Below are 26,034 nucleotides of genomic sequence, written 5' to 3'. Positions count from 1 at the left end.
TGCGAGCATATTTGAGCCTACAGACTGGCATGGCGCACAGCCCGAAATTGACTATTCATTATTTTACTCCTAACAAGGGAAGAGAAAGATCAAAGTTGTACGTTGTCATAATTGGAAATAAACGTATTGACGCTGAGGCGTAGACTCCTTATGGATAACGAACGACAATTAAGTTCGTTCCCTAGCAACAGCAACGCCGTTAATTCAGCCATGATGTACAGCAAATTAAATGCCCGGGGTGAGGATCGAACTCACGACCTTAAGATTATGAGACTTACGCGCTACCTACTGCGCTACCGAGGCACGGTGCAAGTAACGTTACAGGAAACTTGGTAAGTCTCTCATATTAGAGATTAGACAGTTCGCGCTTTCTCAAGAATCTGTTGTGTTGCTACACGTGCTTTCCCTACTTGCTAGATTAAACTGCTGCCGCAGCTTTTTCAACGGAACGCAGCACTGCCTGAGGTTACAGTACATCGCCCTTGCGGCACCTGAACACAGCGGCCTGTTGGGACAGGCCGACGTCAGAGTTCAGAAATAGCATGCGACCGTTCAAGTACGGTCTATTGCGTGCTGCGTGTATGGTTCCTCTCACAGCGAATCCTGCTATACATTCCTGAGGCTGACGCAGCTCAGGCGAGGAATCGGCGCGGCAGCATTATAGCGAGAACAGCAGAACGATGCATCGGCCGGGAATCGAACCCGGGCCGTCCGCATGCTAAGCGAGCATTCACCAATTTTTTTTTTCTTCTCATTTCTTTCGTTGCATTTGTTGGGGGCGGACGTCCGATGGCGCCCGTTCAAGTTCATCGTTGACTCGGTCTTTTATTACAGAGGGCAGATAACTCTCAGACCGAACACGCTGAGCTATCGTGCCGGCAAGCCTTAAGATTATGAGACTTACGCGCTGCCTACTGCACTACTGAGGCACATGCCATTGAACCAGCGATGCTCGTCAAGCTGCCCGTGCTTCCCGAGCACTTTTCTGCAGGGGAAAGTGGGATTGCCACCCAGCGACGTCGGATACAACCGAAAAAAGTGCTACACACGCGGAGTGCTCCACTACACTGCCTTAAAACGAATGCTCATCTCTATCGTGTGAGTAACCTTGCGGCCGCGGCGACTAGTCTTGCCCAAAGACGCAGCGTGCGTGGAGGCGCTACCCGAATGCGTGTGGATGCACCCTCCTACCTCGAAAAGCGCCTGCAGCTACTATCACCGTGGGCCGCTGCTGGCGGGCAGGAAGCCGACACAGCGGGGCGTTGCGAGCAGCGGCTGTGCGGTGGTGGTGTAATGGTGAGCATAGTTGCCTTCCAAGCAGTTGATCCGGGATCGATTCCCGGCCACCGCAAGTGGCGCTAGTTTTTTTCGTATGAGTATGTGAGCCGCGTGCTGTTAAATGAAGGTTTTTTTCGTCGTAGCTCCACGCAGACCATCCTGTAGTATGTCCCGACTTGTCCCGACTTTGCTCGGCTGACGCGAAAGCTGACGCTTGGAATTCGCCCTTATCAAAAGGACAGGCACTATAAACGGCTGTGAGAGGCGAGGTGTGGAGAGGTACCAAAACGACAGGCAATCTGCGAAATTTTTCTGCTCGTTGTTCTTAAACAAAAAAAGAAAAATCCGACGCAGTCGGTAGGACTCGAACCTACGCTCCCAGAGGGAATCTGATTTCTAGTCAGACGCCTTAACCACTCGGCCACGACTGCTCGTAACCCAAGTTTCCCAGGAATCGTGAAAAATCCAACCGGTCTGCGCAGAATGTTGACAGGAAACGAACTCCGTGCACTGATTACGGCAGGGCTACCATCGCTACGAGACGAGCCATTACGGAAACGTTAAAATCTCCGCCCGGACAGGGACTTGAACCCTGGACCCTTAGGTTAAAAGCCTAATGCTCTACCGACTGAGCTATCCGGGCTCACGCTCGTTGTGGACGGAGCGGCTGCAAGCAATGTAAATAACTGGAACGCGTTTGTAGGCGTACTACGGTAATTTCTGGCTTCTGGCGCAACTGGCGACTTCACCGACTTCCCACTGACGCTGGTAGCAGCCCAACAACGGACCAGTGCCTCTTCTCCCTTTATTCCGGTGCCGACAGTAATTGCATCATGTGCCTGTTTTCCCCGATTACGTTCGGTCGAAGCTTCGGAAGGTGGGCGACAAACGACAGTTCGAAGGCCAAAACATGGAGCGTTGTGTGCGCAAAAACTTCCGTTCCGGTACCGGGAATCGAACCAGGGCCTCCTGGGTGAAAGCCAGGTATCCTAGCCACTAGACCACACCGGATTTGCTCGATAAGCGTCAGGTTTTCTCCGTCTCCTCTCGTATTTCGTGCTGAATCTGGACTCAGTGCAGTTCTCCGTTTGCGAGCATATTTGAGCCTACAGACTGGCATGGCGCACAGCCCGAAATTGACTATTCATTATTTTACTCCTAACAAGGGAAGAGAAAGATCAAAGTTGTACGTTGTCATAATTGGAAATAAACGTATTGACGCTGAGGCGTAGACTCCTTATGGATAACGAACGACAATTAAGTTCGTTCCCTAGCAACAGCAACGCCGTTAATTCAGCCATGATGTACAGCAAATTAAATGCCCGGGGTGAGGATCGAACTCACGACCTTAAGATTATGAGACTTACGCGCTACCTACTGCGCTACCGAGGCACGGTGCAAGTAACGTTACAGGAAACTTGGTAAGTCTCTCATATTAGAGATTAGACAGTTCGCGCTTTCTCAAGAATCTGTTGTGTTGCTACACGTGCTTTCCCTACTTGCTAGATTAAACTGCTGCCGCAGCTTTTTCAACGGAACGCAGCACTGCCTGAGGTTACAGTACATCGCCCTTGCGGCACCTGAACACAGCGGCCTGTTGGGACAGGCCGACGTCAGAGTTCAGAAATAGCATGCGACCGTTCAAGTACGGTCTATTGCGTGCTGCGTGTATGGTTCCTCTCACAGCGAATCCTGCTATACATTCCTGAGGCTGACGCAGCTCAGGCGAGGAATCGGCGCGGCAGCATTATAGCGAGAACAGCAGAACGATGCATCGGCCGGGAATCGAACCCGGGCCGTCCGCATGCTAAGCGAGCATTCACCAATTTTTTTTTTCTTCTCATTTCTTTCGTTGCATTTGTTGGGGGCGGACGTCCGATGGCGCCCGTTCAAGTTCATCGTTGACTCGGTCTTTTATTACAGAGGGCAGATAACTCTCAGACCGAACACGCTGAGCTATCGTGCCGGCAAGCCTTAAGATTATGAGACTTACGCGCTGCCTACTGCACTACTGAGGCACATGCCATTGAACCAGCGATGCTCGTCAAGCTGCCCGTGCTTCCCGAGCACTTTTCTGCAGGGGAAAGTGGGATTGCCACCCAGCGACGTCGGATACAACCGAAAAAAGTGCTACACACGCGGAGTGCTCCACTACACTGCCTTAAAACGAATGCTCATCTCTATCGTGTGAGTAACCTTGCGGCCGCGGCGACTAGTCTTGCCCAAAGACGCAGCGTGCGTGGAGGCGCTACCCGAATGCGTGTGGATGCACCCTCCTACCTCGAAAAGCGCCTGCAGCTACTATCACCGTGGGCCGCTGCTGGCGGGCAGGAAGCCGACACAGCGGGGCGTTGCGAGCAGCGGCTGTGCGGTGGTGGTGTAATGGTGAGCATAGTTGCCTTCCAAGCAGTTGATCCGGGATCGATTCCCGGCCACCGCAAGTGGCGCTAGTTTTTTTCGTATGAGTATGTGAGCCGCGTGCTGTTAAATGAAGGTTTTTTTCGTCGTAGCTCCACGCAGACCATCCTGTAGTATGTCCCGACTTGTCCCGACTTTGCTCGGCTGACGCGAAAGCTGACGCTTGGAATTCGCCCTTATCAAAAGGACAGGCACTATAAACGGCTGTGAGAGGCGAGGTGTGGAGAGGTACCAAAACGACAGGCAATCTGCGAAATTTTCTGCTCGTTGTTCTTAAACAAAAAAAGAAAAATCCGACGCAGTCGGTAGGACTCGAACCTACGCTCCCAGAGGGAATCTGATTTCTAGTCAGACGCCTTAACCACTCGGCCACGACTGCTCGTAACCCAAGTTTCCCAGGAATCGTGAAAAATCCAACCGGTCTGCGCAGAATGTTGACAGGAAACGAACTCCGTGCACTGATTACGGCAGGGCTACCATCGCTACGAGACGAGCCATTACGGAAACGTTAAAATCTCCGCCCGGACAGGGACTTGAACCCTGGACCCTTAGGTTAAAAGCCTAATGCTCTACCGACTGAGCTATCCGGGCTCACGCTCGTTGTGGACGGAGCGGCTGCAAGCAATGTAAATAACTGGAACGCGTTTGTAGGCGTACTACGGTAATTTCTGGCTTCTGGCGCAACTGGCGACTTCACCGACTTCCCACTGACGCTGGTAGCAGCCCAACAACGGACCAGTGCCTCTTCTCCCTTTATTCCGGTGCCGACAGTAATTGCATCATGTGCCTGTTTTCCCCGATTACGTTCGGTCGAAGCTTCGGAAGGTGGGCGACAAACGACAGTTCGAAGGCCAAAACATGGAGCGTTGTGTGCGCAAAAACTTCCGTTCCGGTACCGGGAATCGAACCAGGGCCTCCTGGGTGAAAGCCAGGTATCCTAGCCACTAGACCACACCGGATTTGCTCGATAAGCGTCAGGTTTTCTCCGTCTCCTCTCGTATTTCGTGCTGAATCTGGACTCAGTGCAGTTCTCCGTTTGCGAGCATATTTGAGCCTACAGACTGGCATGGCGCACAGCCCGAAATTGACTATTCATTATTTTACTCCTAACAAGGGAAGAGAAAGATCAAAGTTGTACGTTGTCATAATTGGAAATAAACGTATTGACGCTGAGGCGTAGACTCCTTATGGATAACGAACGACAATTAAGTTCGTTCCCTAGCAACAGCAACGCCGTTAATTCAGCCATGATGTACAGCAAATTAAATGCCCGGGGTGAGGATCGAACTCACGACCTTAAGATTATGAGACTTACGCGCTACCTACTGCGCTACCGAGGCACGGTGCAAGTAACGTTACAGGAAACTTGGTAAGTCTCTCATATTAGAGATTAGACAGTTCGCGCTTTCTCAAGAATCTGTTGTGTTGCTACACGTGCTTTCCCTACTTGCTAGATTAAACTGCTGCCGCAGCTTTTTCAACGGAACGCAGCACTGCCTGAGGTTACAGTACATCGCCCTTGCGGCACCTGAACACAGCGGCCTGTTGGGACAGGCCGACGTCAGAGTTCAGAAATAGCATGCGACCGTTCAAGTACGGTCTATTGCGTGCTGCGTGTATGGTTCCTCTCACAGCGAATCCTGCTATACATTCCTGAGGCTGACGCAGCTCAGGCGAGGAATCGGCGCGGCAGCATTATAGCGAGAACAGCAGAACGATGCATCGGCCGGGAATCGAACCCGGGCCGTCCGCATGCTAAGCGAGCATTCACCAATTTTTTTTTTCTTCTCATTTCTTTCGTTGCATTTGTTGGGGGCGGACGTCCGATGGCGCCCGTTCAAGTTCATCGTTGACTCGGTCTTTTATTACAGAGGGCAGATAACTCTCAGACCGAACACGCTGAGCTATCGTGCCGGCAAGCCTTAAGATTATGAGACTTACGCGCTGCCTACTGCACTACTGAGGCACATGCCATTGAACCAGCGATGCTCGTCAAGCTGCCCGTGCTTCCCGAGCACTTTTCTGCAGGGGAAAGTGGGATTGCCACCCAGCGACGTCGGATACAACCGAAAAAAGTGCTACACACGCGGAGTGCTCCACTACACTGCCTTAAAACGAATGCTCATCTCTATCGTGTGAGTAACCTTGCGGCCGCGGCGACTAGTCTTGCCCAAAGACGCAGCGTGCGTGGAGGCGCTACCCGAATGCGTGTGGATGCACCCTCCTACCTCGAAAAGCGCCTGCAGCTACTATCACCGTGGGCCGCTGCTGGCGGGCAGGAAGCCGACACAGCGGGGCGTTGCGAGCAGCGGCTGTGCGGTGGTGGTGTAATGGTGAGCATAGTTGCCTTCCAAGCAGTTGATCCGGGATCGATTCCCGGCCACCGCAAGTGGCGCTAGTTTTTTTCGTATGAGTATGTGAGCCGCGTGCTGTTAAATGAAGGTTTTTTTCGTCGTAGCTCCACGCAGACCATCCTGTAGTATGTCCCGACTTGTCCCGACTTTGCTCGGCTGACGCGAAAGCTGACGCTTGGAATTCGCCCTTATCAAAAGGACAGGCACTATAAACGGCTGTGAGAGGCGAGGTGTGGAGAGGTACCAAAACGACAGGCAATCTGCGAAATTTTCTGCTCGTTGTTCTTAAACAAAAAAAGAAAAATCCGACGCAGTCGGTAGGACTCGAACCTACGCTCCCAGAGGGAATCTGATTTCTAGTCAGACGCCTTAACCACTCGGCCACGACTGCTCGTAACCCAAGTTTCCCAGGAATCGTGAAAAATCCAACCGGTCTGCGCAGAATGTTGACAGGAAACGAACTCCGTGCACTGATTACGGCAGGGCTACCATCGCTACGAGACGAGCCATTACGGAAACGTTAAAATCTCCGCCCGGACAGGGACTTGAACCCTGGACCCTTAGGTTAAAAGCCTAATGCTCTACCGACTGAGCTATCCGGGCTCACGCTCGTTGTGGACGGAGCGGCTGCAAGCAATGTAAATAACTGGAACGCGTTTGTAGGCGTACTACGGTAATTTCTGGCTTCTGGCGCAACTGGCGACTTCACCGACTTCCCACTGACGCTGGTAGCAGCCCAACAACGGACCAGTGCCTCTTCTCCCTTTATTCCGGTGCCGACAGTAATTGCATCATGTGCCTGTTTTCCCCGATTACGTTCGGTCGAAGCTTCGGAAGGTGGGCGACAAACGACAGTTCGAAGGCCAAAACATGGAGCGTTGTGTGCGCAAAAACTTCCGTTCCGGTACCGGGAATCGAACCAGGGCCTCCTGGGTGAAAGCCAGGTATCCTAGCCACTAGACCACACCGGATTTGCTCGATAAGCGTCAGGTTTTCTCCGTCTCCTCTCGTATTTCGTGCTGAATCTGGACTCAGTGCAGTTCTCCGTTTGCGAGCATATTTGAGCCTACAGACTGGCATGGCGCACAGCCCGAAATTGACTATTCATTATTTTACTCCTAACAAGGGAAGAGAAAGATCAAAGTTGTACGTTGTCATAATTGGAAATAAACGTATTGACGCTGAGGCGTAGACTCCTTATGGATAACGAACGACAATTAAGTTCGTTCCCTAGCAACAGCAACGCCGTTAATTCAGCCATGATGTACAGCAAATTAAATGCCCGGGGTGAGGATCGAACTCACGACCTTAAGATTATGAGACTTACGCGCTACCTACTGCGCTACCGAGGCACGGTGCAAGTAACGTTACAGGAAACTTGGTAAGTCTCTCATATTAGAGATTAGACAGTTCGCGCTTTCTCAAGAATCTGTTGTGTTGCTACACGTGCTTTCCCTACTTGCTAGATTAAACTGCTGCCGCAGCTTTTTCAACGGAACGCAGCACTGCCTGAGGTTACAGTACATCGCCCTTGCGGCACCTGAACACAGCGGCCTGTTGGGACAGGCCGACGTCAGAGTTCAGAAATAGCATGCGACCGTTCAAGTACGGTCTATTGCGTGCTGCGTGTATGGTTCCTCTCACAGCGAATCCTGCTATACATTCCTGAGGCTGACGCAGCTCAGGCGAGGAATCGGCGCGGCAGCATTATAGCGAGAACAGCAGAACGATGCATCGGCCGGGAATCGAACCCGGGCCGTCCGCATGCTAAGCGAGCATTCACCAATTTTTTTTTTCTTCTCATTTCTTTCGTTGCATTTGTTGGGGGCGGACGTCCGATGGCGCCCGTTCAAGTTCATCGTTGACTCGGTCTTTTATTACAGAGGGCAGATAACTCTCAGACCGAACACGCTGAGCTATCGTGCCGGCAAGCCTTAAGATTATGAGACTTACGCGCTGCCTACTGCACTACTGAGGCACATGCCATTGAACCAGCGATGCTCGTCAAGCTGCCCGTGCTTCCCGAGCACTTTTCTGCAGGGGAAAGTGGGATTGCCACCCAGCGACGTCGGATACAACCGAAAAAAGTGCTACACACGCGGAGTGCTCCACTACACTGCCTTAAAACGAATGCTCATCTCTATCGTGTGAGTAACCTTGCGGCCGCGGCGACTAGTCTTGCCCAAAGACGCAGCGTGCGTGGAGGCGCTACCCGAATGCGTGTGGATGCACCCTCCTACCTCGAAAAGCGCCTGCAGCTACTATCACCGTGGGCCGCTGCTGGCGGGCAGGAAGCCGACACAGCGGGGCGTTGCGAGCAGCGGCTGTGCGGTGGTGGTGTAATGGTGAGCATAGTTGCCTTCCAAGCAGTTGATCCGGGATCGATTCCCGGCCACCGCAAGTGGCGCTAGTTTTTTTCGTATGAGTATGTGAGCCGCGTGCTGTTAAATGAAGGTTTTTTTCGTCGTAGCTCCACGCAGACCATCCTGTAGTATGTCCCGACTTGTCCCGACTTTGCTCGGCTGACGCGAAAGCTGACGCTTGGAATTCGCCCTTATCAAAAGGACAGGCACTATAAACGGCTGTGAGAGGCGAGGTGTGGAGAGGTACCAAAACGACAGGCAATCTGCGAAATTTTCTGCTCGTTGTTCTTAAACAAAAAAAGAAAAATCCGACGCAGTCGGTAGGACTCGAACCTACGCTCCCAGAGGGAATCTGATTTCTAGTCAGACGCCTTAACCACTCGGCCACGACTGCTCGTAACCCAAGTTTCCCAGGAATCGTGAAAAATCCAACCGGTCTGCGCAGAATGTTGACAGGAAACGAACTCCGTGCACTGATTACGGCAGGGCTACCATCGCTACGAGACGAGCCATTACGGAAACGTTAAAATCTCCGCCCGGACAGGGACTTGAACCCTGGACCCTTAGGTTAAAAGCCTAATGCTCTACCGACTGAGCTATCCGGGCTCACGCTCGTTGTGGACGGAGCGGCTGCAAGCAATGTAAATAACTGGAACGCGTTTGTAGGCGTACTACGGTAATTTCTGGCTTCTGGCGCAACTGGCGACTTCACCGACTTCCCACTGACGCTGGTAGCAGCCCAACAACGGACCAGTGCCTCTTCTCCCTTTATTCCGGTGCCGACAGTAATTGCATCATGTGCCTGTTTTCCCCGATTACGTTCGGTCGAAGCTTCGGAAGGTGGGCGACAAACGACAGTTCGAAGGCCAAAACATGGAGCGTTGTGTGCGCAAAAACTTCCGTTCCGGTACCGGGAATCGAACCAGGGCCTCCTGGGTGAAAGCCAGGTATCCTAGCCACTAGACCACACCGGATTTGCTCGATAAGCGTCAGGTTTTCTCCGTCTCCTCTCGTATTTCGTGCTGAATCTGGACTCAGTGCAGTTCTCCGTTTGCGAGCATATTTGAGCCTACAGACTGGCATGGCGCACAGCCCGAAATTGACTATTCATTATTTTACTCCTAACAAGGGAAGAGAAAGATCAAAGTTGTACGTTGTCATAATTGGAAATAAACGTATTGACGCTGAGGCGTAGACTCCTTATGGATAACGAACGACAATTAAGTTCGTTCCCTAGCAACAGCAACGCCGTTAATTCAGCCATGATGTACAGCAAATTAAATGCCCGGGGTGAGGATCGAACTCACGACCTTAAGATTATGAGACTTACGCGCTACCTACTGCGCTACCGAGGCACGGTGCAAGTAACGTTACAGGAAACTTGGTAAGTCTCTCATATTAGAGATTAGACAGTTCGCGCTTTCTCAAGAATCTGTTGTGTTGCTACACGTGCTTTCCCTACTTGCTAGATTAAACTGCTGCCGCAGCTTTTTCAACGGAACGCAGCACTGCCTGAGGTTACAGTACATCGCCCTTGCGGCACCTGAACACAGCGGCCTGTTGGGACAGGCCGACGTCAGAGTTCAGAAATAGCATGCGACCGTTCAAGTACGGTCTATTGCGTGCTGCGTGTATGGTTCCTCTCACAGCGAATCCTGCTATACATTCCTGAGGCTGACGCAGCTCAGGCGAGGAATCGGCGCGGCAGCATTATAGCGAGAACAGCAGAACGATGCATCGGCCGGGAATCGAACCCGGGCCGTCCGCATGCTAAGCGAGCATTCACCAATTTTTTTTTTCTTCTCATTTCTTTCGTTGCATTTGTTGGGGGCGGACGTCCGATGGCGCCCGTTCAAGTTCATCGTTGACTCGGTCTTTTATTACAGAGGGCAGATAACTCTCAGACCGAACACGCTGAGCTATCGTGCCGGCAAGCCTTAAGATTATGAGACTTACGCGCTGCCTACTGCACTACTGAGGCACATGCCATTGAACCAGCGATGCTCGTCAAGCTGCCCGTGCTTCCCGAGCACTTTTCTGCAGGGGAAAGTGGGATTGCCACCCAGCGACGTCGGATACAACCGAAAAAAGTGCTACACACGCGGAGTGCTCCACTACACTGCCTTAAAACGAATGCTCATCTCTATCGTGTGAGTAACCTTGCGGCCGCGGCGACTAGTCTTGCCCAAAGACGCAGCGTGCGTGGAGGCGCTACCCGAATGCGTGTGGATGCACCCTCCTACCTCGAAAAGCGCCTGCAGCTACTATCACCGTGGGCCGCTGCTGGCGGGCAGGAAGCCGACACAGCGGGGCGTTGCGAGCAGCGGCTGTGCGGTGGTGGTGTAATGGTGAGCATAGTTGCCTTCCAAGCAGTTGATCCGGGATCGATTCCCGGCCACCGCAAGTGGCGCTAGTTTTTTTCGTATGAGTATGTGAGCCGCGTGCTGTTAAATGAAGGTTTTTTTCGTCGTAGCTCCACGCAGACCATCCTGTAGTATGTCCCGACTTGTCCCGACTTTGCTCGGCTGACGCGAAAGCTGACGCTTGGAATTCGCCCTTATCAAAAGGACAGGCACTATAAACGGCTGTGAGAGGCGAGGTGTGGAGAGGTACCAAAACGACAGGCAATCTGCGAAATTTTCTGCTCGTTGTTCTTAAACAAAAAAAGAAAAATCCGACGCAGTCGGTAGGACTCGAACCTACGCTCCCAGAGGGAATCTGATTTCTAGTCAGACGCCTTAACCACTCGGCCACGACTGCTCGTAACCCAAGTTTCCCAGGAATCGTGAAAAATCCAACCGGTCTGCGCAGAATGTTGACAGGAAACGAACTCCGTGCACTGATTACGGCAGGGCTACCATCGCTACGAGACGAGCCATTACGGAAACGTTAAAATCTCCGCCCGGACAGGGACTTGAACCCTGGACCCTTAGGTTAAAAGCCTAATGCTCTACCGACTGAGCTATCCGGGCTCACGCTCGTTGTGGACGGAGCGGCTGCAAGCAATGTAAATAACTGGAACGCGTTTGTAGGCGTACTACGGTAATTTCTGGCTTCTGGCGCAACTGGCGACTTCACCGACTTCCCACTGACGCTGGTAGCAGCCCAACAACGGACCAGTGCCTCTTCTCCCTTTATTCCGGTGCCGACAGTAATTGCATCATGTGCCTGTTTTCCCCGATTACGTTCGGTCGAAGCTTCGGAAGGTGGGCGACAAACGACAGTTCGAAGGCCAAAACATGGAGCGTTGTGTGCGCAAAAACTTCCGTTCCGGTACCGGGAATCGAACCAGGGCCTCCTGGGTGAAAGCCAGGTATCCTAGCCACTAGACCACACCGGATTTGCTCGATAAGCGTCAGGTTTTCTCCGTCTCCTCTCGTATTTCGTGCTGAATCTGGACTCAGTGCAGTTCTCCGTTTGCGAGCATATTTGAGCCTACAGACTGGCATGGCGCACAGCCCGAAATTGACTATTCATTATTTTACTCCTAACAAGGGAAGAGAAAGATCAAAGTTGTACGTTGTCATAATTGGAAATAAACGTATTGACGCTGAGGCGTAGACTCCTTATGGATAACGAACGACAATTAAGTTCGTTCCCTAGCAACAGCAACGCCGTTAATTCAGCCATGATGTACAGCAAATTAAATGCCCGGGGTGAGGATCGAACTCACGACCTTAAGATTATGAGACTTACGCGCTACCTACTGCGCTACCGAGGCACGGTGCAAGTAACGTTACAGGAAACTTGGTAAGTCTCTCATATTAGAGATTAGACAGTTCGCGCTTTCTCAAGAATCTGTTGTGTTGCTACACGTGCTTTCCCTACTTGCTAGATTAAACTGCTGCCGCAGCTTTTTCAACGGAACGCAGCACTGCCTGAGGTTACAGTACATCGCCCTTGCGGCACCTGAACACAGCGGCCTGTTGGGACAGGCCGACGTCAGAGTTCAGAAATAGCATGCGACCGTTCAAGTACGGTCTATTGCGTGCTGCGTGTATGGTTCCTCTCACAGCGAATCCTGCTATACATTCCTGAGGCTGACGCAGCTCAGGCGAGGAATCGGCGCGGCAGCATTATAGCGAGAACAGCAGAACGATGCATCGGCCGGGAATCGAACCCGGGCCGTCCGCATGCTAAGCGAGCATTCACCAATTTTTTTTTTCTTCTCATTTCTTTCGTTGCATTTGTTGGGGGCGGACGTCCGATGGCGCCCGTTCAAGTTCATCGTTGACTCGGTCTTTTATTACAGAGGGCAGATAACTCTCAGACCGAACACGCTGAGCTATCGTGCCGGCAAGCCTTAAGATTATGAGACTTACGCGCTGCCTACTGCACTACTGAGGCACATGCCATTGAACCAGCGATGCTCGTCAAGCTGCCCGTGCTTCCCGAGCACTTTTCTGCAGGGGAAAGTGGGATTGCCACCCAGCGACGTCGGATACAACCGAAAAAAGTGCTACACACGCGGAGTGCTCCACTACACTGCCTTAAAACGAATGCTCATCTCTATCGTGTGAGTAACCTTGCGGCCGCGGCGACTAGTCTTGCCCAAAGACGCAGCGTGCGTGGAGGCGCTACCCGAATGCGTGTGGATGCACCCTCCTACCTCGAAAAGCGCCTGCAGCTACTATCACCGTGGGCCGCTGCTGGCGGGCAGGAAGCCGACACAGCGGGGCGTTGCGAGCAGCGGCTGTGCGGTGGTGGTGTAATGGTGAGCATAGTTGCCTTCCAAGCAGTTGATCCGGGATCGATTCCCGGCCACCGCAAGTGGCGCTAGTTTTTTTCGTATGAGTATGTGAGCCGCGTGCTGTTAAATGAAGGTTTTTTTCGTCGTAGCTCCACGCAGACCATCCTGTAGTATGTCCCGACTTGTCCCGACTTTGCTCGGCTGACGCGAAAGCTGACGCTTGGAATTCGCCCTTATCAAAAGGACAGGCACTATAAACGGCTGTGAGAGGCGAGGTGTGGAGAGGTACCAAAACGACAGGCAATCTGCGAAATTTTCTGCTCGTTGTTCTTAAACAAAAAAAGAAAAATCCGACGCAGTCGGTAGGACTCGAACCTACGCTCCCAGAGGGAATCTGATTTCTAGTCAGACGCCTTAACCACTCGGCCACGACTGCTCGTAACCCAAGTTTCCCAGGAATCGTGAAAAATCCAACCGGTCTGCGCAGAATGTTGACAGGAAACGAACTCCGTGCACTGATTACGGCAGGGCTACCATCGCTACGAGACGAGCCATTACGGAAACGTTAAAATCTCCGCCCGGACAGGGACTTGAACCCTGGACCCTTAGGTTAAAAGCCTAATGCTCTACCGACTGAGCTATCCGGGCTCACGCTCGTTGTGGACGGAGCGGCTGCAAGCAATGTAAATAACTGGAACGCGTTTGTAGGCGTACTACGGTAATTTCTGGCTTCTGGCGCAACTGGCGACTTCACCGACTTCCCACTGACGCTGGTAGCAGCCCAACAACGGACCAGTGCCTCTTCTCCCTTTATTCCGGTGCCGACAGTAATTGCATCATGTGCCTGTTTTCCCCGATTACGTTCGGTCGAAGCTTCGGAAGGTGGGCGACAAACGACAGTTCGAAGGCCAAAACATGGAGCGTTGTGTGCGCAAAAACTTCCGTTCCGGTACCGGGAATCGAACCAGGGCCTCCTGGGTGAAAGCCAGGTATCCTAGCCACTAGACCACACCGGATTTGCTCGATAAGCGTCAGGTTTTCTCCGTCTCCTCTCGTATTTCGTGCTGAATCTGGACTCAGTGCAGTTCTCCGTTTGCGAGCATATTTGAGCCTACAGACTGGCATGGCGCACAGCCCGAAATTGACTATTCATTATTTTACTCCTAACAAGGGAAGAGAAAGATCAAAGTTGTACGTTGTCATAATTGGAAATAAACGTATTGACGCTGAGGCGTAGACTCCTTATGGATAACGAACGACAATTAAGTTCGTTCCCTAGCAACAGCAACGCCGTTAATTCAGCCATGATGTACAGCAAATTAAATGCCCGGGGTGAGGATCGAACTCACGACCTTAAGATTATGAGACTTACGCGCTACCTACTGCGCTACCGAGGCACGGTGCAAGTAACGTTACAGGAAACTTGGTAAGTCTCTCATATTAGAGATTAGACAGTTCGCGCTTTCTCAAGAATCTGTTGTGTTGCTACACGTGCTTTCCCTACTTGCTAGATTAAACTGCTGCCGCAGCTTTTTCAACGGAACGCAGCACTGCCTGAGGTTACAGTACATCGCCCTTGCGGCACCTGAACACAGCGGCCTGTTGGGACAGGCCGACGTCAGAGTTCAGAAATAGCATGCGACCGTTCAAGTACGGTCTATTGCGTGCTGCGTGTATGGTTCCTCTCACAGCGAATCCTGCTATACATTCCTGAGGCTGACGCAGCTCAGGCGAGGAATCGGCGCGGCAGCATTATAGCGAGAACAGCAGAACGATGCATCGGCCGGGAATCGAACCCGGGCCGTCCGCATGCTAAGCGAGCATTCACCAATTTTTTTTTTCTTCTCATTTCTTTCGTTGCATTTGTTGGGGGCGGACGTCCGATGGCGCCCGTTCAAGTTCATCGTTGACTCGGTCTTTTATTACAGAGGGCAGATAACTCTCAGACCGAACACGCTGAGCTATCGTGCCGGCAAGCCTTAAGATTATGAGACTTACGCGCTGCCTACTGCACTACTGAGGCACATGCCATTGAACCAGCGATGCTCGTCAAGCTGCCCGTGCTTCCCGAGCACTTTTCTGCAGGGGAAAGTGGGATTGCCACCCAGCGACGTCGGATACAACCGAAAAAAGTGCTACACACGCGGAGTGCTCCACTACACTGCCTTAAAACGAATGCTCATCTCTATCGTGTGAGTAACCTTGCGGCCGCGGCGACTAGTCTTGCCCAAAGACGCAGCGTGCGTGGAGGCGCTACCCGAATGCGTGTGGATGCACCCTCCTACCTCGAAAAGCGCCTGCAGCTACTATCACCGTGGGCCGCTGCTGGCGGGCAGGAAGCCGACACAGCGGGGCGTTGCGAGCAGCGGCTGTGCGGTGGTGGTGTAATGGTGAGCATAGTTGCCTTCCAAGCAGTTGATCCGGGATCGATTCCCGGCCACCGCAAGTGGCGCTAGTTTTTTTCGTATGAGTATGTGAGCCGCGTGCTGTTAAATGAAGGTTTTTTTCGTCGTAGCTCCACGCAGACCATCCTGTAGTATGTCCCGACTTGTCCCGACTTTGCTCGGCTGACGCGAAAGCTGACGCTTGGAATTCGCCCTTATCAAAAGGACAGGCACTATAAACGGCTGTGAGAGGCGAGGTGTGGAGAGGTACCAAAACGACAGGCAATCTGCGAAATTTTCTGCTCGTTGTTCTTAAACAAAAAAAGAAAAATCCGACGCAGTCGGTAGGACTCGAACCTACGCTCCCAGAGGGAATCTGATTTCTAGTCAGACGCCTTAACCACTCGGCCACGACTGCTCGTAACCCAAGTTTCCCAGGAATCGTGAAAAATCCAACCGGTCTGCGCAGAATGTTGACAGGAAACGAACTCCGTGCACTGATTACGGCAGGGCTACCATCGCTACGAGACGAGCCATTACGGAAACGTTAAAATCTCCGCCCGGACAGGGACTTGAACCCTGGACCCTTAGGTTAAAAGCCTAATGCTCTACCGACTGAGCTATCCGGGCTCACGCTCGTTGTGGACGGAGCGGCTGCAAGCAATGTAAATAACTGGAACGCGTTTGTAGGCGTACTACGGTAATTTCTGGCTTCTGGCGCAACTGGCGACTTCACCGACTTCCCACTGACGCTGGTAGCAGCCCAACAACGGACCAGTGCCTCTTCTCCCTTTATTCCGGTGCCGACAGTAATTGCATCATGTGCCTGTTTTCCCCGATTACGTTCGGTCGAAGCTTCGGAAGGTGGGCGACAAACGACAGTTCGAAGGCCAAAACATGGAGCGTTGTGTGCGCAAAAACTTCCGTTCCGGTACCGGGAATCGAACCAGGGCCTCCTGGGTGAAAGCCAGGTATCCTAGCCACTAGACCACACCGGATTTGCTCGATAAGCGTCAGGTTTTCTCCGTCTCCTCTCGTATTTCGTGCTGAATCTGGACTCAGTGCAGTTCTCCGTTTGCGAGCATATTTGAGCCTACAGACTGGCATGGCGCACAGCCCGAAATTGACTATTCATTATTTTACTCCTAACAAGGGAAGAGAAAGATCAAAGTTGTACGTTGTCATAATTGGAAATAAACGTATTGACGCTGAGGCGTAGACTCCTTATGGATAACGAACGACAATTAAGTTCGTTCCCTAGCAACAGCAACGCCGTTAATTCAGCCATGATGTACAGCAAATTAAATGCCCGGGGTGAGGATCGAACTCACGACCTTAAGATTATGAGACTTACGCGCTACCTACTGCGCTACCGAGGCACGGTGCAAGTAACGTTACAGGAAACTTGGTAAGTCTCTCATATTAGAGATTAGACAGTTCGCGCTTTCTCAAGAATCTGTTGTGTTGCTACACGTGCTTTCCCTACTTGCTAGATTAAACTGCTGCCGCAGCTTTTTCAACGGAACGCAGCACTGCCTGAGGTTACAGTACATCGCCCTTGCGGCACCTGAACACAGCGGCCTGTTGGGACAGGCCGACGTCAGAGTTCAGAAATAGCATGCGACCGTTCAAGTACGGTCTATTGCGTGCTGCGTGTATGGTTCCTCTCACAGCGAATCCTGCTATACATTCCTGAGGCTGACGCAGCTCAGGCGAGGAATCGGCGCGGCAGCATTATAGCGAGAACAGCAGAACGATGCATCGGCCGGGAATCGAACCCGGGCCGTCCGCATGCTAAGCGAGCATTCACCAATTTTTTTTTTCTTCTCATTTCTTTCGTTGCATTTGTTGGGGGCGGACGTCCGATGGCGCCCGTTCAAGTTCATCGTTGACTCGGTCTTTTATTACAGAGGGCAGATAACTCTCAGACCGAACACGCTGAGCTATCGTGCCGGCAAGCCTTAAGATTATGAGACTTACGCGCTGCCTACTGCACTACTGAGGCACATGCCATTGAACCAGCGATGCTCGTCAAGCTGCCCGTGCTTCCCGAGCACTTTTCTGCAGGGGAAAGTGGGATTGCCACCCAGCGACGTCGGATACAACCGAAAAAAGTGCTACACACGCGGAGTGCTCCACTACACTGCCTTAAAACGAATGCTCATCTCTATCGTGTGAGTAACCTTGCGGCCGCGGCGACTAGTCTTGCCCAAAGACGCAGCGTGCGTGGAGGCGCTACCCGAATGCGTGTGGATGCACCCTCCTACCTCGAAAAGCGCCTGCAGCTACTATCACCGTGGGCCGCTGCTGGCGGGCAGGAAGCCGACACAGCGGGGCGTTGCGAGCAGCGGCTGTGCGGTGGTGGTGTAATGGTGAGCATAGTTGCCTTCCAAGCAGTTGATCCGGGATCGATTCCCGGCCACCGCAAGTGGCGCTAGTTTTTTTCGTATGAGTATGTGAGCCGCGTGCTGTTAAATGAAGGTTTTTTTCGTCGTAGCTCCACGCAGACCATCCTGTAGTATGTCCCGACTTGTCCCGACTTTGCTCGGCTGACGCGAAAGCTGACGCTTGGAATTCGCCCTTATCAAAAGGACAGGCACTATAAACGGCTGTGAGAGGCGAGGTGTGGAGAGGTACCAAAACGACAGGCAATCTGCGAAATTTTCTGCTCGTTGTTCTTAAACAAAAAAAGAAAAATCCGACGCAGTCGGTAGGACTCGAACCTACGCTCCCAGAGGGAATCTGATTTCTAGTCAGACGCCTTAACCACTCGGCCACGACTGCTCGTAACCCAAGTTTCCCAGGAATCGTGAAAAATCCAACCGGTCTGCGCAGAATGTTGACAGGAAACGAACTCCGTGCACTGATTACGGCAGGGCTACCATCGCTACGAGACGAGCCATTACGGAAACGTTAAAATCTCCGCCCGGACAGGGACTTGAACCCTGGACCCTTAGGTTAAAAGCCTAATGCTCTACCGACTGAGCTATCCGGGCTCACGCTCGTTGTGGACGGAGCGGCTGCAAGCAATGTAAATAACTGGAACGCGTTTGTAGGCGTACTACGGTAATTTCTGGCTTCTGGCGCAACTGGCGACTTCACCGACTTCCCACTGACGCTGGTAGCAGCCCAACAACGGACCAGTGCCTCTTCTCCCTTTATTCCGGTGCCGACAGTAATTGCATCATGTGCCTGTTTTCCCCGATTACGTTCGGTCGAAGCTTCGGAAGGTGGGCGACAAACGACAGTTCGAAGGCCAAAACATGGAGCGTTGTGTGCGCAAAAACTTCCGTTCCGGTACCGGGAATCGAACCAGGGCCTCCTGGGTGAAAGCCAGGTATCCTAGCCACTAGACCACACCGGATTTGCTCGATAAGCGTCAGGTTTTCTCCGTCTCCTCTCGTATTTCGTGCTGAATCTGGACTCAGTGCAGTTCTCCGTTTGCGAGCATATTTGAGCCTACAGACTGGCATGGCGCACAGCCCGAAATTGACTATTCATTATTTTACTCCTAACAAGGGAAGAGAAAGATCAAAGTTGTACGTTGTCATAATTGGAAATAAACGTATTGACGCTGAGGCGTAGACTCCTTATGGATAACGAACGACAATTAAGTTCGTTCCCTAGCAACAGCAACGCCGTTAATTCAGCCATGATGTACAGCAAATTAAATGCCCGGGGTGAGGATCGAACTCACGACCTTAAGATTATGAGACTTACGCGCTACCTACTGCGCTACCGAGGCACGGTGCAAGTAACGTTACAGGAAACTTGGTAAGTCTCTCATATTAGAGATTAGACAGTTCGCGCTTTCTCAAGAATCTGTTGTGTTGCTACACGTGCTTTCCCTACTTGCTAGATTAAACTGCTGCCGCAGCTTTTTCAACGGAACGCAGCACTGCCTGAGGTTACAGTACATCGCCCTTGCGGCACCTGAACACAGCGGCCTGTTGGGACAGGCCGACGTCAGAGTTCAGAAATAGCATGCGACCGTTCAAGTACGGTCTATTGCGTGCTGCGTGTATGGTTCCTCTCACAGCGAATCCTGCTATACATTCCTGAGGCTGACGCAGCTCAGGCGAGGAATCGGCGCGGCAGCATTATAGCGAGAACAGCAGAACGATGCATCGGCCGGGAATCGAACCCGGGCCGTCCGCATGCTAAGCGAGCATTCACCAATTTTTTTTTTCTTCTCATTTCTTTCGTTGCATTTGTTGGGGGCGGACGTCCGATGGCGCCCGTTCAAGTTCATCGTTGACTCGGTCTTTTATTACAGAGGGCAGATAACTCTCAGACCGAACACGCTGAGCTATCGTGCCGGCAAGCCTTAAGATTATGAGACTTACGCGCTGCCTACTGCACTACTGAGGCACATGCCATTGAACCAGCGATGCTCGTCAAGCTGCCCGTGCTTCCCGAGCACTTTTCTGCAGGGGAAAGTGGGATTGCCACCCAGCGACGTCGGATACAACCGAAAAAAGTGCTACACACGCGGAGTGCTCCACTACACTGCCTTAAAACGAATGCTCATCTCTATCGTGTGAGTAACCTTGCGGCCGCGGCGACTAGTCTTGCCCAAAGACGCAGCGTGCGTGGAGGCGCTACCCGAATGCGTGTGGATGCACCCTCCTACCTCGAAAAGCGCCTGCAGCTACTATCACCGTGGGCCGCTGCTGGCGGGCAGGAAGCCGACACAGCGGGGCGTTGCGAGCAGCGGCTGTGCGGTGGTGGTGTAATGGTGAGCATAGTTGCCTTCCAAGCAGTTGATCCGGGATCGATTCCCGGCCACCGCAAGTGGCGCTAGTTTTTTTCGTATGAGTATGTGAGCCGCGTGCTGTTAAATGAAGGTTTTTTTCGTCGTAGCTCCACGCAGACCATCCTGTAGTATGTCCCGACTTGTCCCGACTTTGCTCGGCTGACGCGAAAGCTGACGCTTGGAATTCGCCCTTATCAAAAGGACAGGCACTATAAACGGCTGTGAGAGGCGAGGTGTGGAGAGGTACCAAAACGACAGGCAATCTGCGAAATTTTCTGCTCGTTGTTCTTAAACAAAAAAAGAAAAATCCGACGCAGTCGGTAGGACTCGAACCTACGCTCCCAGAGGGAATCTGATTTCTAGTCAGACGCCTTAACCACTCGGCCACGACTGCTCGTAACCCAAGTTTCCCAGGAATCGTGAAAAATCCAACCGGTCTGCGCAGAATGTTGACAGGAAACGAACTCCGTGCACTGATTACGGCAGGGCTACCATCGCTACGAGACGAGCCATTACGGAAACGTTAAAATCTCCGCCCGGACAGGGACTTGAACCCTGGACCCTTAGGTTAAAAGCCTAATGCTCTACCGACTGAGCTATCCGGGCTCACGCTCGTTGTGGACGGAGCGGCTGCAAGCAATGTAAATAACTGGAACGCGTTTGTAGGCGTACTACGGTAATTTCTGGCTTCTGGCGCAACTGGCGACTTCACCGACTTCCCACTGACGCTGGTAGCAGCCCAACAACGGACCAGTGCCTCTTCTCCCTTTATTCCGGTGCCGACAGTAATTGCATCATGTGCCTGTTTTCCCCGATTACGTTCGGTCGAAGCTTCGGAAGGTGGGCGACAAACGACAGTTCGAAGGCCAAAACATGGAGCGTTGTGTGCGCAAAAACTTCCGTTCCGGTACCGGGAATCGAACCAGGGCCTCCTGGGTGAAAGCCAGGTATCCTAGCCACTAGACCACACCGGATTTGCTCGATAAGCGTCAGGTTTTCTCCGTCTCCTCTCGTATTTCGTGCTGAATCTGGACTCAGTGCAGTTCTCCGTTTGCGAGCATATTTGAGCCTACAGACTGGCATGGCGCACAGCCCGAAATTGACTATTCATTATTTTACTCCTAACAAGGGAAGAGAAAGATCAAAGTTGTACGTTGTCATAATTGGAAATAAACGTATTGACGCTGAGGCGTAGACTCCTTATGGATAACGAACGACAATTAAGTTCGTTCCCTAGCAACAGCAACGCCGTTAATTCAGCCATGATGTACAGCAAATTAAATGCCCGGGGTGAGGATCGAACTCACGACCTTAAGATTATGAGACTTACGCGCTACCTACTGCGCTACCGAGGCACGGTGCAAGTAACGTTACAGGAAACTTGCTAAGTCTCTCATATTAGAGATTAGACAGTTCGCGCTTTCTCAAGAATCTGTTGTGTTGCTACACGTGCTTTCCCTACTTGCTAGATTAAACTGCTGCCGCAGCTTTTTCAACGGAACGCAGCACTGCCTGAGGTTACAGTACATCGCCCTTGCGGCACCTGAACACAGCGGCCTGTTGGGACAGGCCGACGTCAGAGTTCAGAAATAGCATGCGACCGTTCAAGTACGGTCTATTGCGTGCTGCGTGTATGGTTCCTCTCACAGCGAATCCTGCTATACATTCCTGAGGCTGACGCAGCTCAGGCGAGGAATCGGCGCGGCAGCATTATAGCGAGAACAGCAGAACGATGCATCGGCCGGGAATCGAACCCGGGCCGTCCGCATGCTAAGCGAGCATTCACCAATTTTTTTTTTCTTCTCATTTCTTTCGTTGCATTTGTTGGGGGCGGACGTCCGATGGCGCCCGTTCAAGTTCATCGTTGACTCGGTCTTTTATTACAGAGGGCAGATAACTCTCAGACCGAACACGCTGAGCTATCGTGCCGGCAAGCCTTAAGATTATGAGACTTACGCGCTGCCTACTGCACTACTGAGGCACATGCCATTGAACCAGCGATGCTCGTCAAGCTGCCCGTGCTTCCCGAGCACTTTTCTGCAGGGGAAAGTGGGATTGCCACCCAGCGACGTCGGATACAACCGAAAAAAGTGCTACACACGCGGAGTGCTCCACTACACTGCCTTAAAACGAATGCTCATCTCTATCGTGTGAGTAACCTTGCGGCCGCGGCGACTAGTCTTGCCCAAAGACGCAGCGTGCGTGGAGGCGCTACCCGAATGCGTGTGGATGCACCCTCCTACCTCGAAAAGCGCCTGCAGCTACTATCACCGTGGGCCGCTGCTGGCGGGCAGGAAGCCGACACAGCGGGGCGTTGCGAGCAGCGGCTGTGCGGTGGTGGTGTAATGGTGAGCATAGTTGCCTTCCAAGCAGTTGATCCGGGATCGATTCCCGGCCACCGCAAGTGGCGCTAGTTTTTTTCGTATGAGTATGTGAGCCGCGTGCTGTTAAATGAAGGTTTTTTTCGTCGTAGCTCCACGCAGACCATCCTGTAGTATGTCCCGACTTGTCCCGACTTTGCTCGGCTGACGCGAAAGCTGACGCTTGGAATTCGCCCTTATCAAAAGGACAGGCACTATAAACGGCTGTGAGAGGCGAGGTGTGGAGAGGTACCAAAACGACAGGCAATCTGCGAAATTTTCTGCTCGTTGTTCTTAAACAAAAAAAGAAAAATCCGACGCAGTCGGTAGGACTCGAACCTACGCTCCCAGAGGGAATCTGATTTCTAGTCAGACGCCTTAACCACTCGGCCACGACTGCTCGTAACCCAAGTTTCCCAGGAATCGTGAAAAATCCAACCGGTCTGCGCAGAATGTTGACAGGAAACGAACTCCGTGCACTGATTACGGCAGGGCTACCATCGCTACGAGACGAGCCATTACGGAAACGTTAAAATCTCCGCCCGGACAGGGACTTGAACCCTGGACCCTTAGGTTAAAAGCCTAATGCTCTACCGACTGAGCTATCCGGGCTCACGCTCGTTGTGGACGGAGCGGCTGCAAGCAATGTAAATAACTGGAACGCGTTTGTAGGCGTACTACGGTAATTTCTGGCTTCTGGCGCAACTGGCGACTTCACCGACTTCCCACTGACGCTGGTAGCAGCCCAACAACGGACCAGTGCCTCTTCTCCCTTTATTCCGGTGCCGACAGTAATTGCATCATGTGCCTGTTTTCCCCGATTACGTTCGGTCGAAGCTTCGGAAGGTGGGCGACAAACGACAGTTCGAAGGCCAAAACATGGAGCGTTGTGTGCGCAAAAACTTCCGTTCCGGTACCGGGAATCGAACCAGGGCCTCCTGGGTGAAAGCCAGGTATCCTAGCCACTAGACCACACCGGATTTGCTCGATAAGCGTCAGGTTTTCTCCGTCTCCTCTCGTATTTCGTGCTGAATCTGGACTCAGTGCAGTTCTCCGTTTGCGAGCATATTTGAGCCTACAGACTGGCATGGCGCACAGCCCGAAATTGACTATTCATTATTTTACTCCTAACAAGGGAAGAGAAAGATCAAAGTTGTACGTTGTCATAATTGGAAATAAACGTATTGACGCTGAGGCGTAGACTCCTTATGGATAACGAACGACAATTAAGTTCGTTCCCTAGCAACAGCAACGCCGTTAATTCAGCCATGATGTACAGCAAATTAAATGCCCGGGGTGAGGATCGAACTCACGACCTTAAGATTATGAGACTTACGCGCTACCTACTGCGCTACCGAGGCACGGTGCAAGTAACGTTACAGGAAACTTGGTAAGTCTCTCATATTAGAGATTAGACAGTTCGCGCTTTCTCAAGAATCTGTTGTGTTGCTACACGTGCTTTCCCTACTTGCTAGATTAAACTGCTGCCGCAGCTTTTTCAACGGAACGCAGCACTGCCTGAGGTTACAGTACATCGCCCTTGCGGCACCTGAACACAGCGGCCTGTTGGGACAGGCCGACGTCAGAGTTCAGAAATAGCATGCGACCGTTCAAGTACGGTCTATTGCGTGCTGCGTGTATGGTTCCTCTCACAGCGAATCCTGCTATACATTCCTGAGGCTGACGCAGCTCAGGCGAGGAATCGGCGCGGCAGCATTATAGCGAGAACAGCAGAACGATGCATCGGCCGGGAATCGAACCCGGGCCGTCCGCATGCTAAGCGAGCATTCACCAATTTTTTTTTTCTTCTCATTTCTTTCGTTGCATTTGTTGGGGGCGGACGTCCGATGGCGCCCGTTCAAGTTCATCGTTGACTCGGTCTTTTATTACAGAGGGCAGATAACTCTCAGACCGAACACGCTGAGCTATCGTGCCGGCAAGCCTTAAGATTATGAGACTTACGCGCTGCCTACTGCACTACTGAGGCACATGCCATTGAACCAGCGATGCTCGTCAAGCTGCCCGTGCTTCCCGAGCACTTTTCTGCAGGGGAAAGTGGGATTGCCACCCAGCGACGTCGGATACAACCGAAAAAAGTGCTACACACGCGGAGTGCTCCACTACACTGCCTTAAAACGAATGCTCATCTCTATCGTGTGAGTAACCTTGCGGCCGCGGCGACTAGTCTTGCCCAAAGACGCAGCGTGCGTGGAGGCGCTACCCGAATGCGTGTGGATGCACCCTCCTACCTCGAAAAGCGCCTGCAGCTACTATCACCGTGGGCCGCTGCTGGCGGGCAGGAAGCCGACACAGCGGGGCGTTGCGAGCAGCGGCTGTGCGGTGGTGGTGTAATGGTGAGCATAGTTGCCTTCCAAGCAGTTGATCCGGGATCGATTCCCGGCCACCGCAAGTGGCGCTAGTTTTTTTCGTATGAGTATGTGAGCCGCGTGCTGTTAAATGAAGGTTTTTTTCGTCGTAGCTCCACGCAGACCATCCTGTAGTATGTCCCGACTTGTCCCGACTTTGCTCGGCTGACGCGAAAGCTGACGCTTGGAATTCGCCCTTATCAAAAGGACAGGCACTATAAACGGCTGTGAGAGGCGAGGTGTGGAGAGGTACCAAAACGACAGGCAATCTGCGAAATTTTCTGCTCGTTGTTCTTAAACAAAAAAAGAAAAATCCGACGCAGTCGGTAGGACTCGAACCTACGCTCCCAGAGGGAATCTGATTTCTAGTCAGACGCCTTAACCACTCGGCCACGACTGCTCGTAACCCAAGTTTCCCAGGAATCGTGAAAAATCCAACCGGTCTGCGCAGAATGTTGACAGGAAACGAACTCCGTGCACTGATTACGGCAGGGCTACCATCGCTACGAGACGAGCCATTACGGAAACGTTAAAATCTCCGCCCGGACAGGGACTTGAACCCTGGACCCTTAGGTTAAAAGCCTAATGCTCTACCGACTGAGCTATCCGGGCTCACGCTCGTTGTGGACGGAGCGGCTGCAAGCAATGTAAATAACTGGAACGCGTTTGTAGGCGTACTACGGTAATTTCTGGCTTCTGGCGCAACTGGCGACTTCACCGACTTCCCACTGACGCTGGTAGCAGCCCAACAACGGACCAGTGCCTCTTCTCCCTTTATTCCGGTGCCGACAGTAATTGCATCATGTGCCTGTTTTCCCCGATTACGTTCGGTCGAAGCTTCGGAAGGTGGGCGACAAACGACAGTTCGAAGGCCAAAACATGGAGCGTTGTGTGCGCAAAAACTTCCGTTCCGGTACCGGGAATCGAACCAGGGCCTCCTGGGTGAAAGCCAGGTATCCTAGCCACTAGACCACACCGGATTTGCTCGATAAGCGTCAGGTTTTCTCCGTCTCCTCTCGTATTTCGTGCTGAATCTGGACTCAGTGCAGTTCTCCGTTTGCGAGC

The 26,034-nt window shown here is 52.3% G+C and overlaps 55 non-coding genes across 55 annotated transcripts; 11 read left to right on the top strand and 44 right to left on the bottom strand.

Moving 5' to 3' along the window:
* Positions 1-230: 230 nt before the first annotated feature.
* Trnam-cau lies at positions 231-303 on the bottom strand. The gene has a single exon. It is a non-coding gene; the product is annotated as a tRNA-Met (tRNA).
* Positions 304-1,279: 976 nt separating this feature from the next.
* Positions 1,280-1,351, top strand: Trnag-ucc. Its single transcript has one exon. It is a non-coding gene; the product is annotated as a tRNA-Gly (tRNA).
* A 276-nt stretch (positions 1,352-1,627) lies between these two features.
* Positions 1,628-1,709, bottom strand: Trnas-aga. The gene has a single exon. It is a non-coding gene; the product is annotated as a tRNA-Ser (tRNA).
* Positions 1,710-1,848: 139 nt separating this feature from the next.
* Positions 1,849-1,921, bottom strand: Trnak-uuu. The gene has a single exon. It is a non-coding gene; the product is annotated as a tRNA-Lys (tRNA).
* A 296-nt stretch (positions 1,922-2,217) lies between these two features.
* Trnae-uuc lies at positions 2,218-2,289 on the bottom strand. Its single transcript has one exon. It is a non-coding gene; the product is annotated as a tRNA-Glu (tRNA).
* A 308-nt stretch (positions 2,290-2,597) lies between these two features.
* Trnam-cau lies at positions 2,598-2,670 on the bottom strand. Its single transcript has one exon. It is a non-coding gene; the product is annotated as a tRNA-Met (tRNA).
* Positions 2,671-3,646: 976 nt separating this feature from the next.
* Trnag-ucc lies at positions 3,647-3,718 on the top strand. The gene has a single exon. It is a non-coding gene; the product is annotated as a tRNA-Gly (tRNA).
* Positions 3,719-3,993: 275 nt separating this feature from the next.
* On the bottom strand, positions 3,994-4,075 carry Trnas-aga. Its single transcript has one exon. It is a non-coding gene; the product is annotated as a tRNA-Ser (tRNA).
* Positions 4,076-4,214: 139 nt separating this feature from the next.
* On the bottom strand, positions 4,215-4,287 carry Trnak-uuu. The gene has a single exon. It is a non-coding gene; the product is annotated as a tRNA-Lys (tRNA).
* A 296-nt stretch (positions 4,288-4,583) lies between these two features.
* Trnae-uuc lies at positions 4,584-4,655 on the bottom strand. Its single transcript has one exon. It is a non-coding gene; the product is annotated as a tRNA-Glu (tRNA).
* A 308-nt stretch (positions 4,656-4,963) lies between these two features.
* Positions 4,964-5,036, bottom strand: Trnam-cau. The gene has a single exon. It is a non-coding gene; the product is annotated as a tRNA-Met (tRNA).
* Positions 5,037-6,012: 976 nt separating this feature from the next.
* Trnag-ucc lies at positions 6,013-6,084 on the top strand. Its single transcript has one exon. It is a non-coding gene; the product is annotated as a tRNA-Gly (tRNA).
* Positions 6,085-6,359: 275 nt separating this feature from the next.
* Positions 6,360-6,441, bottom strand: Trnas-aga. Its single transcript has one exon. It is a non-coding gene; the product is annotated as a tRNA-Ser (tRNA).
* A 139-nt stretch (positions 6,442-6,580) lies between these two features.
* On the bottom strand, positions 6,581-6,653 carry Trnak-uuu. The gene has a single exon. It is a non-coding gene; the product is annotated as a tRNA-Lys (tRNA).
* A 296-nt stretch (positions 6,654-6,949) lies between these two features.
* Positions 6,950-7,021, bottom strand: Trnae-uuc. The gene has a single exon. It is a non-coding gene; the product is annotated as a tRNA-Glu (tRNA).
* Positions 7,022-7,329: 308 nt separating this feature from the next.
* Trnam-cau lies at positions 7,330-7,402 on the bottom strand. The gene has a single exon. It is a non-coding gene; the product is annotated as a tRNA-Met (tRNA).
* A 976-nt stretch (positions 7,403-8,378) lies between these two features.
* Trnag-ucc lies at positions 8,379-8,450 on the top strand. Its single transcript has one exon. It is a non-coding gene; the product is annotated as a tRNA-Gly (tRNA).
* A 275-nt stretch (positions 8,451-8,725) lies between these two features.
* On the bottom strand, positions 8,726-8,807 carry Trnas-aga. The gene has a single exon. It is a non-coding gene; the product is annotated as a tRNA-Ser (tRNA).
* Positions 8,808-8,946: 139 nt separating this feature from the next.
* Positions 8,947-9,019, bottom strand: Trnak-uuu. The gene has a single exon. It is a non-coding gene; the product is annotated as a tRNA-Lys (tRNA).
* A 296-nt stretch (positions 9,020-9,315) lies between these two features.
* Trnae-uuc lies at positions 9,316-9,387 on the bottom strand. Its single transcript has one exon. It is a non-coding gene; the product is annotated as a tRNA-Glu (tRNA).
* A 308-nt stretch (positions 9,388-9,695) lies between these two features.
* On the bottom strand, positions 9,696-9,768 carry Trnam-cau. Its single transcript has one exon. It is a non-coding gene; the product is annotated as a tRNA-Met (tRNA).
* Positions 9,769-10,744: 976 nt separating this feature from the next.
* Trnag-ucc lies at positions 10,745-10,816 on the top strand. Its single transcript has one exon. It is a non-coding gene; the product is annotated as a tRNA-Gly (tRNA).
* Positions 10,817-11,091: 275 nt separating this feature from the next.
* Positions 11,092-11,173, bottom strand: Trnas-aga. The gene has a single exon. It is a non-coding gene; the product is annotated as a tRNA-Ser (tRNA).
* A 139-nt stretch (positions 11,174-11,312) lies between these two features.
* Positions 11,313-11,385, bottom strand: Trnak-uuu. Its single transcript has one exon. It is a non-coding gene; the product is annotated as a tRNA-Lys (tRNA).
* A 296-nt stretch (positions 11,386-11,681) lies between these two features.
* Trnae-uuc lies at positions 11,682-11,753 on the bottom strand. Its single transcript has one exon. It is a non-coding gene; the product is annotated as a tRNA-Glu (tRNA).
* A 308-nt stretch (positions 11,754-12,061) lies between these two features.
* On the bottom strand, positions 12,062-12,134 carry Trnam-cau. Its single transcript has one exon. It is a non-coding gene; the product is annotated as a tRNA-Met (tRNA).
* Positions 12,135-13,110: 976 nt separating this feature from the next.
* Positions 13,111-13,182, top strand: Trnag-ucc. Its single transcript has one exon. It is a non-coding gene; the product is annotated as a tRNA-Gly (tRNA).
* A 275-nt stretch (positions 13,183-13,457) lies between these two features.
* Positions 13,458-13,539, bottom strand: Trnas-aga. Its single transcript has one exon. It is a non-coding gene; the product is annotated as a tRNA-Ser (tRNA).
* A 139-nt stretch (positions 13,540-13,678) lies between these two features.
* Trnak-uuu lies at positions 13,679-13,751 on the bottom strand. The gene has a single exon. It is a non-coding gene; the product is annotated as a tRNA-Lys (tRNA).
* A 296-nt stretch (positions 13,752-14,047) lies between these two features.
* Trnae-uuc lies at positions 14,048-14,119 on the bottom strand. The gene has a single exon. It is a non-coding gene; the product is annotated as a tRNA-Glu (tRNA).
* A 308-nt stretch (positions 14,120-14,427) lies between these two features.
* Trnam-cau lies at positions 14,428-14,500 on the bottom strand. The gene has a single exon. It is a non-coding gene; the product is annotated as a tRNA-Met (tRNA).
* A 976-nt stretch (positions 14,501-15,476) lies between these two features.
* On the top strand, positions 15,477-15,548 carry Trnag-ucc. Its single transcript has one exon. It is a non-coding gene; the product is annotated as a tRNA-Gly (tRNA).
* Positions 15,549-15,823: 275 nt separating this feature from the next.
* Trnas-aga lies at positions 15,824-15,905 on the bottom strand. The gene has a single exon. It is a non-coding gene; the product is annotated as a tRNA-Ser (tRNA).
* A 139-nt stretch (positions 15,906-16,044) lies between these two features.
* Trnak-uuu lies at positions 16,045-16,117 on the bottom strand. Its single transcript has one exon. It is a non-coding gene; the product is annotated as a tRNA-Lys (tRNA).
* Positions 16,118-16,413: 296 nt separating this feature from the next.
* On the bottom strand, positions 16,414-16,485 carry Trnae-uuc. The gene has a single exon. It is a non-coding gene; the product is annotated as a tRNA-Glu (tRNA).
* A 308-nt stretch (positions 16,486-16,793) lies between these two features.
* Trnam-cau lies at positions 16,794-16,866 on the bottom strand. Its single transcript has one exon. It is a non-coding gene; the product is annotated as a tRNA-Met (tRNA).
* A 976-nt stretch (positions 16,867-17,842) lies between these two features.
* Trnag-ucc lies at positions 17,843-17,914 on the top strand. Its single transcript has one exon. It is a non-coding gene; the product is annotated as a tRNA-Gly (tRNA).
* A 275-nt stretch (positions 17,915-18,189) lies between these two features.
* On the bottom strand, positions 18,190-18,271 carry Trnas-aga. Its single transcript has one exon. It is a non-coding gene; the product is annotated as a tRNA-Ser (tRNA).
* Positions 18,272-18,410: 139 nt separating this feature from the next.
* Positions 18,411-18,483, bottom strand: Trnak-uuu. The gene has a single exon. It is a non-coding gene; the product is annotated as a tRNA-Lys (tRNA).
* Positions 18,484-18,779: 296 nt separating this feature from the next.
* Trnae-uuc lies at positions 18,780-18,851 on the bottom strand. The gene has a single exon. It is a non-coding gene; the product is annotated as a tRNA-Glu (tRNA).
* A 308-nt stretch (positions 18,852-19,159) lies between these two features.
* Trnam-cau lies at positions 19,160-19,232 on the bottom strand. The gene has a single exon. It is a non-coding gene; the product is annotated as a tRNA-Met (tRNA).
* A 976-nt stretch (positions 19,233-20,208) lies between these two features.
* On the top strand, positions 20,209-20,280 carry Trnag-ucc. Its single transcript has one exon. It is a non-coding gene; the product is annotated as a tRNA-Gly (tRNA).
* A 275-nt stretch (positions 20,281-20,555) lies between these two features.
* Positions 20,556-20,637, bottom strand: Trnas-aga. The gene has a single exon. It is a non-coding gene; the product is annotated as a tRNA-Ser (tRNA).
* Positions 20,638-20,776: 139 nt separating this feature from the next.
* On the bottom strand, positions 20,777-20,849 carry Trnak-uuu. The gene has a single exon. It is a non-coding gene; the product is annotated as a tRNA-Lys (tRNA).
* Positions 20,850-21,145: 296 nt separating this feature from the next.
* Trnae-uuc lies at positions 21,146-21,217 on the bottom strand. The gene has a single exon. It is a non-coding gene; the product is annotated as a tRNA-Glu (tRNA).
* Positions 21,218-21,525: 308 nt separating this feature from the next.
* Trnam-cau lies at positions 21,526-21,598 on the bottom strand. The gene has a single exon. It is a non-coding gene; the product is annotated as a tRNA-Met (tRNA).
* Positions 21,599-22,574: 976 nt separating this feature from the next.
* Trnag-ucc lies at positions 22,575-22,646 on the top strand. The gene has a single exon. It is a non-coding gene; the product is annotated as a tRNA-Gly (tRNA).
* Positions 22,647-22,921: 275 nt separating this feature from the next.
* Positions 22,922-23,003, bottom strand: Trnas-aga. Its single transcript has one exon. It is a non-coding gene; the product is annotated as a tRNA-Ser (tRNA).
* Positions 23,004-23,142: 139 nt separating this feature from the next.
* Positions 23,143-23,215, bottom strand: Trnak-uuu. Its single transcript has one exon. It is a non-coding gene; the product is annotated as a tRNA-Lys (tRNA).
* A 296-nt stretch (positions 23,216-23,511) lies between these two features.
* Positions 23,512-23,583, bottom strand: Trnae-uuc. The gene has a single exon. It is a non-coding gene; the product is annotated as a tRNA-Glu (tRNA).
* A 308-nt stretch (positions 23,584-23,891) lies between these two features.
* Positions 23,892-23,964, bottom strand: Trnam-cau. The gene has a single exon. It is a non-coding gene; the product is annotated as a tRNA-Met (tRNA).
* Positions 23,965-24,940: 976 nt separating this feature from the next.
* Trnag-ucc lies at positions 24,941-25,012 on the top strand. The gene has a single exon. It is a non-coding gene; the product is annotated as a tRNA-Gly (tRNA).
* Positions 25,013-25,287: 275 nt separating this feature from the next.
* Positions 25,288-25,369, bottom strand: Trnas-aga. The gene has a single exon. It is a non-coding gene; the product is annotated as a tRNA-Ser (tRNA).
* A 139-nt stretch (positions 25,370-25,508) lies between these two features.
* Positions 25,509-25,581, bottom strand: Trnak-uuu. Its single transcript has one exon. It is a non-coding gene; the product is annotated as a tRNA-Lys (tRNA).
* A 296-nt stretch (positions 25,582-25,877) lies between these two features.
* On the bottom strand, positions 25,878-25,949 carry Trnae-uuc. The gene has a single exon. It is a non-coding gene; the product is annotated as a tRNA-Glu (tRNA).
* Between the last annotated feature and the right edge of the window lie 85 nt (positions 25,950-26,034).

This window comes from Schistocerca piceifrons, unplaced genomic scaffold, assembly GCF_021461385.2.
Source record: "Schistocerca piceifrons isolate TAMUIC-IGC-003096 unplaced genomic scaffold, iqSchPice1.1 HiC_scaffold_1363, whole genome shotgun sequence".
Taxonomy (NCBI): Eukaryota; Metazoa; Arthropoda; class Insecta; order Orthoptera; family Acrididae; genus Schistocerca; species Schistocerca piceifrons.
This window is presented reverse-complemented; position numbering and strand designations above follow the sequence as displayed.